Below are 13,132 nucleotides of genomic sequence, written 5' to 3' on the forward strand. Positions count from 1 at the left end.
ACTTCAATAGTATGGGTAAGACCTAGCAAGAGTCGTGGCAGTAGGAAAGAAGATAAAATTAATAGATCAAGAATTCACTTATGGAGCCAAGTGAATAAGTATGTGGACCAATAGTGCAGAGATGAGAAGATCTACAAGAACTTTTGGGTTTCAGATTTGGACAACTGAAGGGATGGGAGCTGTTACCAATATATGAAATTTCAGAGGAAATATACAGAAATGGGATGATGGTGGGTTTGATGATAATCCTTCAGAGTATGAGGTATTCATGAAACATTCATTGGGAATGTAAAGCATCCGGAAAAGAGCCTGGCACATAAGAGATGCTCAGTACACTGTAGTTCAACTTCCTTTTGCACCAGAATAATTGTCATTAAGCTCCTGAATACATGTAATTAAAATTAAAGAAAAACATCTGGTCTCCTTTCAGTTTAATAATGGATTCTTCCCTACAGATTCAGAACATGTTTTTCCTTTCACCTACATGATCCTGCCTGCCCAGGTCTATCACATGCCTGGCTCTTTTTTTTTTTTTATCCTTCCAGCCTTGGGTTGAGTATCTTCTAAGTCAGGCCTTCTCTAGCCATGCCAAGAAGCAGTCGTCTCCCAGCTCGGTACTTATCTCACATCTTCCTACTAATGATCTTCATGGAAAATTTCTCCATTTCAAATAAATAATTTACATTAGTTTATTTGCTTACTAGTTCATATGCTCTTCCCATTAGAATCTATTCTAAGGTCAACATTGAAGGAAGAAAGAAAAGGAAATCGTAGACCGTTTACCTTTGAAATTAATTACCCAATTGGTAGATCTAAAATCTCCTTAACCTACTCATATTACAATATATGCAGAGCCTACATTATTTTCAGTTTTTATTTCACTCCTTAACACGTCAGAATAAGGCAGGGAAGGAAGAGAAAGTTCATAAAACATAAAATGGTGCAACAGTCTCTTTCACAAATAACAAGTGCCTGAAGTTTGTGTTCCAGGCACAAATATACTGATGATTACAACTCTAAAAGTAGGACAAGCCGGCAAGGAAATATTCTCCATAATACCAACACCAGCTTAATGTGACTCGAAACCCTACTGGAGCCTCTGCTACAGGCAAACCAGGTGGGTGATAAAAAATGAGTGAAAGCACAGTATCTTTATTAAATGAATTTACAATTTACTGATGAGGATGAGAAAATACAAATAATTATACGGCAGCATGTGGATCAAGCTATGAGACAGGTTCAAATGCAGCACTATCGGAAACCACACAAGTCCTTTCCCAGGGCAGCCATGTGCTTTCTTAAAATACGGTGACCTGAGTTCTAACTCAAGCATAGACAAGGTAACAGACTAGAAAGAAGGGGAGTAATGCATGTTTTGGGCATTTGGTACTACCCTCGGAAATACATACCACAGGGTGGAATGCAATCATAGGATCAGAAAACACAGAAGAGGTTCATGGCCTTTAGTGCATGTTTGAAATCCATCTCTCCTTCATCAAATTTTTGGTGACTTTTTAAAGTGACTGTATTACAGTGGTTTTAATACAGTGACTTAAGGCCATATTTTTAAAGAAATCTATATCCTACCTAGGTGATGCTAAGTTACTGCATATACCACTAGGCTCTGCTCGTTTTTCCTCCATGTCAGTTTTGACTCCCAAATACGCATAAAAGAGCCATAATGTCTGCAAAGTCCACAGTCGTCTAACTGCTTACCTTATCACTTAAGGACCTAGAAACAGAAATCAATGGCCAGTTCATTTCCCTTAATGAAGCAAAAGGAAAGAAAAGTTTTGTCAAAGGAAATAGGATATGAAGACATTGAATGATAAATGAGATAAGCTTTCAGTGATATAGTCATCTTTATCACTAATGTCACAATTCAACTGTTAAATCTCTCCTTCCTTGACTTTTCTTCATGTGGAATTTTAGTGTATCAGAAAATTTTTTAAAACCCAAGTAAAGAAATTTTATAGTAAAATTTTAAAATCTGACTTCTATAACCTAGCTATTTTCAGGCAAAAATTTGCAATAATACTTATAACTCCCATGACCGTTACTTTTACCTGAAGTTCAAGGTCAGCATTCTTCCACATCTGTTCACTTCTGACTTAACCATTTAATGCAGTCATTTGATCATGAAATATTGTTTTATTTCTATAATATTAATTATACTTATTTATGGCAATAATATTTTCTGATTTCTATGATTTCATTCCTCTTTTATATTAACTGGAAGCACTCACCCGTGTCAATGTCTCCATTCTGTCAATAAATTAGCAATGCATTGTGCTGAGAACTCCACTCACCATTTTTTCCTCACGGTTTTATTAGTGCATATATTCATTTAAAGTACTCTATTACTGACGAAGAATATAATAGAGGCCAATTCATTAAAATTGCTTGTTTGTAAAATATACAGCAGAAAGAAATAATTTACTTAATAAAACTGAATGCTGTACTACACTGAGTTAAGATAATGAACCAAATTTAAGACACTTTGGAATTACTTTTGTGGACATGTTGATTTTTAAATAATTTTACTCTTTAATATCACTTCTTTCCCCCTTAATTCAGTTTATGGCATTTAAAAATCTTTATAAATTTTAGGGTTTTTTCAGATAATAATAATTTATAATTATATGATCAATGACTTGAAAAATGTCATGCCTAAAATTACAAATTTTGGAGCTTTTAACACCCTGCAATTAACTGTTTTCTACTAATGATTATGCATTAGTTCTTACTTGTAACTTCCCTTGGACCCTAAGCGATAGCATTTTCTAAAGTCTGAGAAAATATCAGCCATCTCAGTATTTAAAGTCATTTCCTTTTGTCCCCACACCAGCTTTAGTGTCTCCTTAACAGAAAGTGGGAAACTTTTTCAGTGTATTTTAGTTTGTCTTGTCTTCATTCCAAGGATAAAGAGGGAGTAGCAAAGGTGTTCCTCTGTGAAATAAAATTTAAGGTGAAATTTCAGGAATTAAAGGCAAAGATCATTCTTCCTACCAGGGGCGAGTTCTGTATAGAAAAGTAAATGCTCCGCTTCCAAATTTATACCTCAATGAAGATTAAATTTAGTTTTTCAAATACACCCTGAAAAATTACATCTTCAACGACAACAAAAAAATAGCTGTGTGCTTGAAACAGGCTGATTTTTTATTTCGGAGAATGTTAGTTTCTTGCTCACTACTGACAAATGCTCCACAACACTCACTGAATTCTTTCTTTCCCATAAAGTATTACTACAACTAAGCCAAAAAACCAGTAGCCTATTAAAAAAAAAAAAAAAAAAGGCAAAAGACATGAATAGGCAGTTCACAGAAATTCAAATGGATATCAAACATGAAAACATGCTGAACCTCACTCAAAAGAGAAGAAATGCAAATGAAAACAACACTGAGATACCATTTTTCATCTTTCAAATCAGCAAAACTAAATTTTGTAACCCCTCTGCCTTGAAGTCATAGTGCAATAGGCATTCTCATCCTTTTCTCATTTAGAAATACCTATGCCGTACCTCTGAAACAAATAATACATTATATGTTAAAAAAAAAAAGAAGAAGAAGAAGAAGAAGATAGCAGGAAGGGAAAAATGAAGGGGGGGAAATCGGAGGGGGAGACAAACCATGAGAGACTATGGACTCTGACAAACAAACTGAGGGTTCTAGAGGGGAGGGGGGTGGGGGGATGGGTTAGCCCGGTGATGGGTATTAGAGAGGGCACGTACTGAATGGAGCACTGGGTGTTATACACAAACAATGAATCATGGAACACTACATCAAAAACTAATGATGTAATGTATGGTGATTAACATAACATAATAAAAAAAATGTTAAAAAAAAAAAAAAGAAATACCTATGCCACTTCACCGAACAATTCCACTTCTGGGAACTGATCCTATATACATACACACGTGCCAATGCAAAATGAGATACAAATCAGGTGTTCGTACAAACCAGGTGTTCTAGGTCATCCCTCATCCCGACCCATCTTGCAGTTATGTATGACCAAACCTCTACATTCTTCCCAGTGAAATGTGGGTGGATGACCTGGGTACTGGTACCAAAGAAACTAACTCTGCTCTCTTCTTTCACCTCCCCTCCTGATTGGAATGGCCATAACCAGAGTGATCTTGGAAGCTGCTCCTTGATTATGTAAATGTACTTTATGAGTTTTGATTTTTTTTTTTTTTTATCAGAATCAACCAAGAGCATGAAATCATGACAATGTACAAGTCACATTTTAATGGACAGGAAGTGAGAGGTGCAAGAGGAAGTAGAAATGGAGGGCAGCAGAGGGTCTAAGTTCCTCATTTCATATGGGGGAAAATCAAGAGGTACTTTGTGAAGTTGATAAACATGTGCTTGTGTAAATTGTTAAAATATGGGTAATCAAGAAATTGATTTTTAATTAACCCAAATATAGAAGAAGAGGGTGATATACCACATAAGGAACCTAATCCTCCTCTTCCCTAACTTGGAGTAGAAGTATATTGCCTAATGACGAAAAACCACAAAAGAGAGAGATAACCTACCATATCCTTTAAAGTTAGTAAGGAATGTCATAAAGTACTAAAAACGGTCAAAATTATTAGTTCTGGTTTGTGACAACAGCGATGGGCCTTGAAAGCATTATGCTAAGTGAAATAAGACAGAGAGGGAAAGACAAATACTATAAGACCTCACTTACATGTAGAATCTAAAAAAGCCAAATTCAAAGAAATAGAGAATGAGAATTGCCAGGGGTTAGGGGGTGAGGGAAATTGAGAGATGTTGGTCAAGGGTATAAAGTTCCAGTTATAAGATGAATAAGTTCTGGGGATCTAATGTACAGCAGGCTAATTAGAGTTAATATCTTATTATATAATTAGAAGTTGCTAAGAGCAAAATTCTTAAATGTTCTCACCACAAAACAGAAGTGGTAATTACGTGACATGATGCAGGTGTTAGTTAACCCTATGGTGGTAATAGTTCTCCATTATATACGTGTATTGAATCAACAGGTTGTATACCTTAAACGTGTACACAGCATTATAGATCAATTATACCTCATTACAGCTGGAACAAAAAAATTATTATTTGTGAGGAAAGAACTTAGCAAGTACCTTATCTTTACCTCCTTTGTTTCCTCTTGTTGAGTTCAAATAAAATTTAATGATTCTCTTTTTTAAAGATTTTATTTATTTATTTATTTATTTGACAGAGAGAGCGAGAGAGCACAAGCAGGGGGAACAGTAGAGGGAGAGGGAGAAGCAGACTCCCCGCCCAGCAGGGAGCCCAATGCGGGGCTCGATCCCAAGACCCCGGGATCATGACCTGAGCTGAAGGCAGACGCTTAACGACTGAGCCACCCAGGCGCCCCTAAAATTTAATGATTCTATTTGAAATTTGTACACATACTAAAATCCTACTTTGGTAGGCACTCTTTTTAAATCATAGGCATTCTTCTCTCCTTATCTATTCATAAGGAGATATTTAGATGAAAAAAAGTTAATTATAGTTCTATTCTGTTAAGAAATTTTTAATTCTTCGTATTTTGGATGAGATTTCATTTCTTTCTTATACTTTTACTTACATTTTGAGCATGCATAACTTATTAAAAATCAACATCATTAACATAAAAGTCATATTCAACATTTTTAAATCATTTTCATGCTGGAAAATTTATGTGAATGAGGTTTTAATTTCCTTTTGCTCTTCTGTATGTTTTAAGTGAGTCTGTTATTTTTCTAAACATTTACTTTTTATTGTATATCATTAACTTTATTTTTTTATTTGAGGATAGTTGACACACGTTACATTAGCTTCAGGTGTCCAACATAGTGATTCAACTAGTTTATACGTTATGCCATGCTCACCACAACTGCAGCTCCCATCTCTCATCATACAACACTATTAAAACACCATTGGCTGTATTCCTGATTCTGTACCTTTTATTCCTGTGACTTATTTATTCCATCACTGGAAGCCTGTAACACCCACTCCCCTGCACCCATTTTGTCCACCCCCCTCTGGCACCTATCAGTTTGTTCTCTGTATTTATGCATCTGATTCTGTTTCTGTTGATTCATTTGTTTGTTTTTTTAGATTTCCCATATAAATAAAATCATATGGTATTTGTCTTTGCCTGCCTGACTTATTTCACTTAGTAGTAACTTTAAAATAAAGATATTGTTAAAAAGGGAGATGTATGGGGCGCCTGGGTGGCTCAGTCGTTAAGCGTCTGCCTTTGGCTCAGGTCATGATCCCAGGGTCCTGGGATCGAGCCCCGCATCGGGCTCCCTGCTCGGCGGGAAGCCTGTCTCTCCCTCTCCCGCTCCCCCTGCTTGTGTTCCCTCTCTTGCTCTGTCTCTCTCTGTCAAATAAATAAATAAAATCTTTAAAAAAAAAAAAAAAAGGGAGATGTAAAATGTTATACGTAATACAGAAACTATTTTCATTCTTGAAACTGATGAGGATGTTAATGGCACCTAAAAATCATTTCTTAATATAACCTGCATTTTATCATGTAATATTATAATGTTCTAATATAGACTGATTTCCTTGTAAAAGTAATCTAGGTTATTGGTCACTGAAATTCATAGTATTTTATTTCATTAGGATACTTATGATTTGTGAAGGAAGTATCTTAATATTACTTAGAACCCTAATAGGACAGAGATTTTTTCATTAAAACATAAAGATAAAATCAGAAGAAAATGGCAAATCCTGAAGTTAAGACAAAATGGAACAAAATTTGACATCTGAAAGCCGCAAGAGAAATTAAGTAAAATAGATGTTCTGTTCACAGTCATCCATACAGTTATGTGAAAGACCAGAGTGTGTGAAGATGAAAAAAATAATACAAGTAGAAAGAAATTCCACCTTTACTGACTTGTGAGTAGTTCTGTGATGTTCAGTCTCACAACTGAATCCAAATCTACACTGCACATGGAAGGAGGAAATCTCTGGTTACTGAATTACAGAGGGTAGGACAGTGCACAAGCCAAACACTCCACCATGCCTGTGGTCCAGCAAAGACCACTTGCCCTGAGACCATATTCTCACACAATAAAATCGCCCTTCCTAGGTCTAATGAAGCTATCAAGACATTAGCAGTATATTTTTTAAAGATGAACAGAATCTTCAAAGGGTAAAAATCCACTATGATTCCAATACTGCCTGGAGCAAAGTGAGAATGGAACTTTCAAAGTCCCTAACCTCATGCAGTGGACCATCTTCCCAACTGGTAATTCTCTTTGCGTTGATGGGCCAGCAGCCAACCTCAAAAGAGAAAGCCCTTAAGAAACCTAGTAAAGCATTCGGCTGCCATTTCAAACTTAGCAGGGAAATTTAGGTAGGTTACACTCCATATGAAAATCAGTACTGTTAGGAGGGAAACAGGTACAGGTTGATTTGTGTGTTACAAGACAAAAGACTGAACTTTTTTTTCACTTTTGCTCACCACTGCAGTGGTAATGCTATGAGTCCACACTGAGTCCCTTTATGGCTGTTAGGAAGCTTAAGAGAAAGAAACCATCACCACCTTCAGTGAAAACAATGAGACCCATGCTAGTATCAGTCCAGATTCCCGTCTGGCTAACACAGCAGCACTGAGATGAACTGCACAGGTGACCATCAAGGGCTTATGAAGCAGCACTCAAGGCCAGGGCTCATGATCAGACAAAGTAGAAGAGTCATGGGAGGTGAGAGTCAAATTCTGAAATGTGTTCCAACCGTTGTCATCTGAAGAAATACCTTTCGATCATGCTGTACCCCCCCCAAAAAAGTCTGTACATCCCGACATAAAATATGTATAGAACTGGAGTGAAAAATCCCTCAAATTTTAAGTATTCTCTGATTAGCCTACCACTTTCCCATCTTCTGGGGATTTAAGAGGGCTCGTTCAGACTTTGCCTATTCAGATCCAACATTACTATTTTGAAGTTTTGACTACTTCCTCCTAGAAACCCACTCCCCTTTGCTCCCCAAACACTATTCTCTCCTGGTTTTTCTCCTGCAGCTCTTCAAACTCCTTTGGGATTCCCCCTCTCTCTGCTACATTGTTAAATGGATGCTCACATCTCTATTCACTCTACTCTCCCTTCTTTAGTGATCATATCCATAGCCAGGGCTTTAACATCCCCCCTGCATACTTATGAACCTCAGTTACTATTTCCAGACTGACCTCTCTGCTGAGCTCCAGACCTGCCTATTCAATACATTTCTTAGACATTTGACTCTATCACAAATCGTGACAGACGGTACTTCCCGCTAATATCCAACCTCCTTCTCTTTGATCAGTTAACACAACAGAAGTTAGAGAAGTCAAATTCTCCTTTAGCATCCTTTCTTGCAACTAGAGTTGACCAAATTATATACTTCTGGTCAGTAAGATATAAACAGTAGTCTTATGCAAAGGCTTCTGGGAAAGCAAAATCTATTCTTTGTTCCCTGCCTTTTATTCTAATCCAGGTTGATGGTTACTGCCTTATCATGTATTTCTTAGTCATTTCAATGTCTTATTTTGTGATGTGTCTTTCATCATTTTTCTATTGTGGTACAGTTTTTAATTGACTTGTAGGAGCCTGTATCTATTGTAGAAACAAATCTGCTGGATAAAGGTACTGAGAATATTTTATTACAGTCTCTGTGTCACTTTTTAACTTTCTTAATTTTGTCCTTTAATGAACAAAAGTTCCCAATTCCACTACATTCTAATTTTTCTTTTTTTTTCCTTAGGGGTAGTGTTTTTTCATATCCTGTTCAGAAAATTTCTGCCTATGCTGGAATCATGAATATGTTTTCCTATGTTTCCCCCCTAACATAGTGGTTTTAATTTCATAATTAATTCATGTTTTAGGTAATTAGATATTAATACACACACAATCAAGTTTATAATTTTTGTTACTGCTTTTATTTACTATCATATTTCCCCCTTATGAAATTCCTCCCTCATGTCAACATTACATGATTTTTCAACAGTATTTTCTTGGTCCCTTTTACTGTTTAATTTTTTTATCTGTATCTTTAACACATCTGCCGTTTCTCTAAGGTAACATATGACCATATACACTTAATATTTGTCTTACCTACTTAACTTGTTGCTTCTATATCATTTAATGGATAGTCCAACATTTCACCTGATTTGAAATGTCGACTTTAACTATGGTTAAGTTTTTGGGTTTTTGTTTTTTTTTAAGATTTTATTTATCCATTTGACAGAGAGAGAGAGCATGCAAGAGAGGGAGAGAGCGGACAAACAGGGGGAGCGGCAGGCAGAGGGAGAGGGAGAAGCAGGCTCCCTGCTGAGGGGAGCCTGACGTGGGGCCCAATCCCAGGACCCCGGGACCATGACCTGAGCCCAAGGCAGACACCCAACCAACTGAGCCACCCAGGTGCCCCCACAGTATGGTAAGTTTATATCTAAAATTACATTTCTTTCTGTACGTTCAAGTCTCCTCAACTCCACTGTCTATCAATCTATATACCGATACCCACACTTTGGTTACTGTAGTTTTCCAATACATGATACTATCTATAAGATTAGATACTCTCACAAAGCTGCACACTTCTCAGTGTATTTCTTTTAGAATTTTGTCCTTGCTATTCTCACATTTATTTGTTTGGATAAACTATAGAATGCCTATTTTCAAGTTCAGAAAAAAATAACATGCCACTGGGATCTTCACAGGAATTGCGTTAAATGTATAGATTGGCTGAAGATACAATTATCATCTTTATAGCACTGAGGCATCCATCCAAGAAAATAATGTGTGTCTCCATTTAGCCAATCCTTCCTCTAAGACTCTCCTTAAAATTTTGTAATTTTCTTCATATAGGCCTTACCCATCTGGAGCTTTTTCTTAAGCTTTAAATTTGTTGGATGGGACTAGAGTATTGTGTTTTACTTCTACTTTGTTATATTTGTTTACTTTCAAATCATAAGTGTTATTATAAAGTTTATTTATGAATTCCATATCTGAAGTCATCAAGCATAGTTGCTCGGGCTGTGATATGCAATTCCAATGTGCCTCTTTCATATACAGTACAATATAAATGATACTCCCCGGAGCTGTCTGCAGCCTCATTGTTTTACATATTTAAATGAACTTGGCTTTCCTGCTAAACAACTGTATACTTTAATGTCCCTCATTTTTTATTTCAAATTAGTCTTTTTAAAGAAGAAAGGCAAATATTCTTTGTAAATGTATTTAGTATTATTTTTTAACAGGCTTTAATTCAGTTCATTTTTCTTGTATAAAACTATGTGGTGGCCACATCTGGAGCCTGGGTCCGTGTGGGTCTTTACAAGATGGTCAGTGAATTCCTGATAGGGAGACTTGGTGGACGCAGTCTCTTTCCAGAGGTCATAGGTGAGATAGCCGTAGGTCTTGGAAATGGCATCAAAAGTGGCCGTGGTGAAGTTGCCTAGGGTGGCAGTGCAGCCCCGGGCCGGGGTGTAGCAGGTGTCAATACCGGCCATCATCAGGAGCTTCTTGGGCAGTGCGTCTGGGGGCAGGGATGAGGCGCACCAGCACAGAGCCACAGTGGCCAGTCACCTTGCATAGGATGGTATGGGGCTTGCTGATCTTGTTTCCCCACTTGCTTGGCCCCACAGGGACGACGGAAAGCTTGGCCAGGAGGATGGCCCCACAGATGGCAATGGCTACCTCCCCTGGAGTACTTAACACCCAGACCAAGGTGTCTATTGTAATCTCCCATGGCAACAAATGCCCTGAACCTGGTCCGTTGGCTGGCTCGTGCCTGCTTTTGCACAGGCAGACTCTTCAAAACCTCATCCTGGAGGGATGGCCTCCAGTTAAAAGACAATGATCTCAGAGTCCTTGATGGGCAGGGAGAAGAGACAGATCTCCTCCAGGGACTTGATCTTCATGCCCTTGACCAGGTGGCCCAGCTTGATGATGGGTATCCACTCCTTGTCCTCAGCCTTGCCTCCACGAGCTCCACACCTTAGCCCTGGCCCCAGTGCTGCTGCCAAAGCCTCCTTGGAGGCCAAGCCGGCCTCCCATTCCAGGGCCCTGGGCCCTCCAGGCCCTCCCACAGCACCGATGTCATCCCCCATTTGGTGTTTTCTTGAAGCAGATAACAAATATTCTTTGTAAATTTTAATTATGTGTCTTTTCCACTATCATCTCAATAGTATGCTCAGGACTGCAAGCTACAGAAATGCTGAGACCAACAAATGATTATGTAGGATGGTTATAGTTACATAAGAATATAAGAATATGCACTGTGGTAGGTCATGCAACATTTTTCTCACATGGCTCAGTTGTTTCTAGAACTATTTCCACAATCACATTAAACTCAGTACGCTTAACACAGAACTGATCCTCCTCCTCACCCCAAAGAGCGACTCCTAATGACCTATCCTTTTTCTAGTAACTGGTCCCAGGTACACAAAGTTTAAAAAGTTCATTGACATCTTCTCAACCTCCAGCTAACCCACAAATTCAATCAATTCCTCCCTCTTGATGCATTTCAAATCCACCTTTGAATTTCTTCTTTACCTGCCAGCATCCTAAACAAGGTTCATGTTACAATAGTCTGTTTGGCTTCTTTAATTATAACACTTTAACACAAAAAAGTAAACACTTTTATTTCCCACACCAAAGTTTATCCCTACCCCATTCTCTGGGACTAATTTTTGTCCAGGAGGAATGTTCGTAGTCAAGCCAGTAAGTGGCCTGAGTCCTCACTAACTGGATCCCTTTCCCTGTTCTCTATTCATATTTGATTATATTCTGCCACTGTTCCTGTAGCCTCTCTTCTAACTTCAATGACTTTTCATACATCCTAGTTGCCTAGAGTCTGGTTCTCCAGAACACACCATCAGATCTCCCCCACTGAATGCAACTGCTTGAGCCCCTGCTGTCTCTGAAGGGCTTAAGTTGACGCCAAGCACCAGTAGCCATCTGCCTTGATCTTGTAATTGATTTGGATTCTAACATGACCTCCCTCAGTTTCAGTTCAGTCTTTGTTTAACCTTAGAAAAAATATCTGAGTCTTGTTCCATATTCAGAACACCGACCTTGGCGTCAGCCTACAGATGTTCCCAGGTCACTTGAATAACACAGAGCTATTACTAAAAAGAATAATTAAAGAAAGCAGGCATGTTTAAAACAAATGGCCCCATGGGAAGGCTAAACAGATAGGGAAAAAAAAAAAACCCCAGCAGTTTTCACTTTCCTGAAAAAGGCATTTCTCATGATTCAACCATTAAAATCAGTCAACCAAATGCTTTCATTTATAAATGTCATAAATGTGCAAATTTTTACTTCAAAGTAAGTGCTTAAAACAATATTGCTAATTGAAAACTGAAAATGTCAACACTTTCCACTGTATTTTATTATTTGAAACCATTAGTATTTTATGTCAGATACATAAATAAAACAATGGGAAACTTTTCATTTCTAAGGTGAAACTTGAAAATCACACAGAATTTAATCATGCCTGCAAGAATACTTGTTGGAAAATTGACCTCAAATATCATAAAAGCTCTCTAATCTGACTCTTGGAGGTTTGTGCTACTTGCGTTTTCTTCTGAGTGGCAGAAATGGAAAGTCTTCTCTAATAATTATCAATGATGACAGAAGATGTCGTTAGTGCCAGGCTCTCTACAGCAGAGGGAAAAGCATGTAGCTGCTCAGATGGGTATTCACTAGCACTACAGAATAGAAAGTCAAGGAGCTGACAGCCAAGTAACCCTAGTGTTTGAATAAAACTCTATGCTTCGAATGATGTTTTTCCTGAAATGTCAAACGTTTATGATTTACAAATTGGTTTCCCCCAAGAGTAATTGAAGGCTATTAGGTAATGATTCTGCATGTGTTCAAAGCTTCTCATACAGTCTTAATGAATACTCCCACCTCTCAATAGCCTTTTGCATTAGCTGAATCCTCTGGCCAGTCAAGCCAACCTGTGGCTGTCCAGCTCATTAGAGCCAGGGAAATTGATTCTGAGGGAATTGTTGTATTCAGGGTGCTCTGAAGAGCTTCCTGTCCAAAGGCAGACCAATCCTTGAGGGAAAGCCAAGAGTCAAAGCCAGGTAGACCAGAAAGAAGCCTGACATCCAAAGAGAGAAGCAGTGTCACTGACAGAAGAGACGGAGCCAAGAGTCAGAAGCCAGA

At 38.0% G+C, this 13,132-nt stretch overlaps 1 pseudogene; it reads right to left on the reverse strand.

Moving 5' to 3' along the window:
- Window positions 1-10,247: 10,247 nt before the first annotated feature.
- Window positions 10,248-11,067, reverse strand: LOC116628852 (annotated as a pseudogene).
- Between the last annotated feature and the right edge of the window lie 2,065 nt (window positions 11,068-13,132).

Source organism: Phoca vitulina, unplaced genomic scaffold (assembly GCF_004348235.1).
Source record: "Phoca vitulina isolate PV1807 unplaced genomic scaffold, GSC_HSeal_1.0 scaffold134, whole genome shotgun sequence".
Taxonomy (NCBI): Eukaryota; Metazoa; Chordata; class Mammalia; order Carnivora; family Phocidae; genus Phoca; species Phoca vitulina.